Below are 6000 nucleotides of genomic sequence, written 5' to 3'. Positions count from 1 at the left end.
GGGACCTTCAATGCTGCAGACATTTTTGGGTACCCTTCCCCAGATCTGTGTCTCGACACAATCCTGTCTCGGAGCTCTACGGACAATTCCTTCGACCTCATGGCTTGTTCTTTGCTCTGACATGCACGGTCAACTGTGGGACCTTATGTAGACAGGTGTGTGCCTTTCCAAATCATGTCCAATCAATTGAATTTACCACAGGTGGACTTCAATGAAATTGTAGAAAAATCTCAAGGATGATCAATGGAAACAGGATGCTCCTGAGCTCAATTTCGAGTCTCATAGCAAAGGGTCTGAAAACGTATGTAAATAAGGTATTTCTGTTTTTTATTTTTAATACATTTGCTCAAATTTCTAAAAACCTGTTTTCGCTTTGTCATAATGGGGTATTGTGTGTAGATTGATGAGGACGTTTATTTATTTAATCAATTTTACAGACAGATTATTTCACTTATAATTCACTGTATCACAATTCCAGTGGGTCAGAAGTTTACATACACTAAGTTGACGGTGCCTTTAAACAGCTTGGACGGACACCTTCTCCCGCTGCCAGGGATTCCTCCTGCAACTGGACCTCTACTTCTCCACCATCAGCCCGGCTCCATCGGAGTGGGAGAAGGTGTCCGCCCTCGTCTCCTGCCTCTCGGAGAAAGCCCTGGAGTGGGCCAAGTGGGTCTGGAGTGAAGGAGGCGCTGCATTGGACACCTACGGGGAGTTTGCTCGCCTCTTCCGGGCAGTCTTTGATCACCCGCCCGAAGGGAGAGAGGCGGGCGAGCTGCTGGTCCAACTGTGGCAGGGGACAAGGACCACGCAGGACTTTGCCCTGGAGTTCCGTACACTAGCGGCTGGGTCCGGGTGGAACGAGTGGGCCCTCATCGACCATTTCCGGTGCAGCCTGCGAGAGGACGTCCGAAGGGAGCTAGCCTACCGGGATACCATGTTGACTTTTGACCAGCTTGTGGACATGGCCATCCGGTTGGACAACCTGCTAGCTGCAAGAGGACGTCCTGGAGGGGGCCTGCCCGTTTCACCCCCCTTCAACCTGGATCCAGTTCCGACGGAGCTGGGTGGTGCAGCGATCCGGGAGAACGGAGGACGACAGCTCCAGTGTCACTCTTGTGGCAGGAGAGGACATTCTGCTGCACGCTGTTGTCAGGGTTCTTCCGGGTCTGGAGGCGGCAGGCAGGGCACTCTCGCGTCACCCCAGGTAGCGCAAACCCACACTTGTTCAGAGCCCTCTGCTGCGCATTGCACCATACGCGTAACATTCCCTGATTACACAGTAGTTTCCCAGTGTAAGGCACTGGTCGATTCAGGCGCAGCTGGGAACTTTATGGACAGGTTGTTAGCTCATAGTCTAGGTATTCCATTGGTTCCCCTATCCATTCCACTGCCTATTAAAGCACTTGACAGTCGACCATTAGGGTCAGGGTTCGTTAGGGAAGTTACAGCACCAGTCACTATGGTTACGCAAAAGAGCCATAGAGAGAAAGTCACCATTTTTATTATTGAGTCTCCCGATTTCCCTGTTGTGTTGGGTCTTCCCTGGTTAGCACTACACAACCCCACCTTTTCATGGCCGCAGAGGGTTCTCACGGGGTGGTCGCGAGAGTGTCAGGGTAGGTGTCTAGCTGTTTCCGTTGGTGTAACCACGGTGGAAAGTCCAGACACTACCTCCACCGTGCGCAATCCCCCTGAATCCCTAGATTTGGCGCACACATTTTCCAAAATGCAGGTGACCAAATTACCACCTCATCGGGCGGGGGATTGCGCGATAAACCTCCAGGTAGACGCTGTGCCTCCCAGGAGTATATCCCCTGTGGCAGGCTGAAACGGAGGCGATGGAGACACATCTCCGAGTCCCTGCGCCAGGGGTTCATACGTCCCTCCACTTTGCCCACCTCCTCAAATATCTTTTTTGTAAAGAAGAAAGATGGAGGTCTGCGCTCCTGCATTGATTACCGACCACTGAACAAGTGGACAATATGTTATAGTTATAGTTATTCTCTACCTGTCACGCCCTGGCTCGGGGGACTCTTAAATGTTGAGCCAGGGTGTGGAGTTTCTGTTACATTTTCTATGCTTTTGTTCTAGATCGTTTATATCTATGTTGGCCAGGGTGGTTCCCAATCAGAGACAGCTGTAGCTCGTTGTCTCTGATTGGGGACCATACTTAGGCAGCCTGTTTTCACTAGTTTATGGTGGGATCTTGTTGCGTAGGGTTTTGTGTATAACCTAGGACTGTGTGTACACTAATAAAGAATGTACGCTTATCACGCTGCGCCTTGGTCCGTCTCTTCATCAGTCAACGATCGTGACACTACCACTCATTCCATCTGTAATCGAGTCAAGGCGCTTCTTCACAAAATGATATCTCCGGAATGCGTACAACCTGGTACGTGTCCGAGAGGGGGACGGGTGGAAGACAGCATTCAGCACAACCACAGGGCATTCCGAATACCTGGTGATGCCATACGGTTTGATGAATGCTCCATCCGTCTTCCAGTCCATTGTGAATGAGGTGTTTCGGGACATGCTTGGACGCAGTGTTGTGGTCTACATGGATGACATTCTGGTGTATTCCGCTACGTGCGCCTAGCATATGTCTCTGGTTCGCAAAGTGCTGGGCCGACTGTTGGAACATGACCTTCATGCCAAGGCAGAAAAGTGTCTGTTTTTCCAACAGTCCGTCTCCTTCCTCGGATACCGCATTATCACCTCAGGTGTGGAGATGGAGGGAGATCAGCCGTGCGTAATTGGCCTACTCCAACCACGGTAAAGAAGGTGCAGCACTTTATTGGCTTTATCAACTACTATCAGAGGTTTATCCGGGGCTTTGGCAAGGTCGCATCTCCCATCACCTCTCTGTTAAAGGGTGGGCCGTCCCGGCTCTGCTGGTCTGCTGAGGCTGACAGGGCTTTCAGTAACCTGAGGGCTCTGTTCACCTCAGCCCTAGTACTGGCCCATCCCGATCCATCATTACCGTTCGTAGTGGAGGTGGATGTGTCCAAGGTAGGGACAGGCACTGTCCTATCTCAACGCTCGGGCACGCCCCCCAAGCTCCGCCCCTGTGCCTTCTTCTCCAAGAAGCTCAGCCCGGTGGAGCATAACTACGACATTGGTGATCGGGAGCTGTTGGCTGTTTTCAGAGCCCTGACCGTGTGGAGGCACTGGCTCAAGGGGGTGAAACACCCTTTCCTAGTCTGGACTGACCACCGTAACCTGGAGTACATCCGGGCAGCAAGGAGGCTGAACCCTCTCCAGGCCAGGTGGGCCCTGTTCTTCACCTGGTTTGATTTGACACTGTCCTACATACCGGGTACAAAGAACGTGAAGGCAGACGCACTGTCACGGCTGTACGACACAGAGGAGAGGCCTATAGACAACACCCCCATACTCATGGAATGGAATGTCTGGGGGTCTCGGTCAGCCTGACCTCTGGGTTTCACCCCGAGAGTAATGGTCAGGTGGAACAGGTGAATCAGGAAGTGGGTAGGTTCCTGCGGTCCTACTGCCAGGACCGGCCGGGGGAGTGGTCGGTGTTCTTGCCATGGGCCGAATATGCCCAGAACTCTCTCCGCCACTCCTCCACTAACCTATCGCCATTCCAATGTGTTTTAGGTTATCAGCCGGTTCTGGCACCGTGGCATCAGAGCCAGACTGAAGCTCCTGCAGTGGATGACTGGTTTCGGCGTGCGGAGGAGACGTGGAACGCTGCTCACGTCCACCTCCAGTGCGCCGTGCGTCACCAGAAGGCCAACGCTGACCGCCACTGCAGTGAGGCCCCGGTCTTTGTACCGGGTGATCGGGTCTGGCTGTCGACACGGAATCTGCCCCCCTCCGCCTGCCCTGCCGGAAGCTGAGCCCGCGGTTTGTGTGGCCGTTCAAATTCCTGAGGAGAATAAACGAGGTTACCTATAGGTTACTACTCCCTCCAGATTACCGTATGAACCCCTTGTTCCATGTGTCTCTCCTCAGGCCGGTGGTGGCTGGTCCGCTCCAGGAGTCTGAGGTGCGGGAGGTCCCTCCGCCCCCTCTGGACATCGAGGGGGCCCCGGCGATTCGAGGCGTCGGGTGGGGGGCCTTCAGTGCCTCGTGGAGTGAGAGGGGTACAGTCCAGAGGAGTGGTGCTGGGTCCTGGTGAGGGATATCCTCGATCCCTCCCGGTTGCGGGATTTCCACCGTTGCCATCCAGCTCGCCCTGCTCTGTGTCCTCCTGGCCGTCCCCAAGGCTGGGGTTGGTGCGCTGCTGGAGCTGCACTTCAAGGGGGGGGGATACTGTCACGACTTCCTCCGAAGCTGCCTCGTCTCCTTGTTCGGGCAGGCTTCGGCGTTCGTCGTCACCGGCCTTCTAGCCACTGCTGCTCCTCATCTCATCATTCCATTTGTTTTGTGTTGTTTATTACACAAACCTGGTTCATATCCCCTCATCAGTACCTTTATAAGTGTTCCCTCTGCCCCCTTGTCTTTGTGTGTGATTGTTTATTGTGGAGGTTAGTTTAGCTCGGTGGAGCTCCTTGTAGTTTGTATCGCCGGGATATTTCCCCATGTGCCTTGTTGTTTCCCAGTGCGCCTGATTTACGCACTGGAGTGTTTGACGCATTGCTGAATACCGCTGTGTTTTCGGAATAAACCCTTTTATTCTGTGATTTACCCTACTGTTTCTGACTCCTTCAAAATAACTCACCACAATCTCTTTCACATGAAACCACTCGCATGTGCAGTGCGCTTTTGACAACAGTGTTTTCCCGCGAATTACATTAAGGAACGAACAATCCTGTGTAGCCTACTGCCGTGTGCGCATTGCTGCGCTTATACTGTGAAGAATAATAGTTTATCAACATTTTAAGCTAGATGTTCAGATCTGTTGCATCACCCTCATTGCTTTTTAAAGTTTTTGTTGATGTACTGATTGTATGAATTTGGAACCTATCATTCCACAACTTTCCCAGAGTCTGCATGTTTGGAATAGGTTATTTATTTCTCACACAGAACAACAAGCTGACCAATAGAATAGGAAAAACATTTTTTACAATAGGGGATAGTAGATTAACATAGGCTGTTCAATACTCGTCTTGTTGGCTGAGGAAAAGTAAATGTGGACAGATGTTCTAACAATTTCAAAGTGCGCATCGGAATTCGGTAAGAAGGACACACTGCATCCTGGAGTTGCATATTCTGTTGAGATGAATGACCATCATTTAAATGTGATTTTTGTCATTCTGAGCACCGTGGGTGGATGTCCTGATTAGGTTATGCACCCAGTGCATATGGGTCTGGTAAATTTCTCAAATGTCCTGTAAATTAAAATGCTGCTGGTCAAATGTCCAGCGCCACATTTTCCTAACGGAAACCCTGACACACACACATGCAGTATTCATTGAGGATGGGGAGTGGCTGAGTAACCTGAGTAATGTCACCTTGGTGAATTGAAACTAGATCAGACCAAAGGATCAGACACAGAAACAAGCCCAGCTCTTCAGAGATCTCTCGACACACAGCTACACAAGTCTCCTTTTGTTCTTAAAAAAAACATGATCCAAGGACAGGATTGTGTCAACAACAATACACACACGTGAGTAAATGAAGGAGAGATGATATTTTCTTGCTTTCTCTGCCTATAGTGAGCCTACCGTAATCTCTTAAAGGCCAAGATGAAAATAAAACGTTCATTTATATTTTACTCAAAAACTATTTTTTTGTATTTTGTTCATTAGTCCATTAAATATGATCCCAACATGTTTTCCATGTCAGCAGTCACATTTTGAAGATAGAGCACTCAGTATAGAGCAAAAACTGTGATGATAAGGAAAATTATATACACATGAATACAAATATTTACTCAAAAGTTGTTTTTAAATAAAATATCCCTTTAAACTAAATGCATGCACATATGTATACAGATTATATGGTATTGGCACATACACAATCCTCCTTGACACTTCTCTAAAGCTGTTTGTTTATTTCTACAGTCTTGCTAGCTGCCAGTTACCTTTGGTC

Source organism: Coregonus clupeaformis, chromosome 5, assembly GCF_020615455.1.
Source record: "Coregonus clupeaformis isolate EN_2021a chromosome 5, ASM2061545v1, whole genome shotgun sequence".
Taxonomy (NCBI): domain Eukaryota; kingdom Metazoa; phylum Chordata; class Actinopteri; order Salmoniformes; family Salmonidae; genus Coregonus; species Coregonus clupeaformis.
This window is presented reverse-complemented; position numbering follows the sequence as displayed.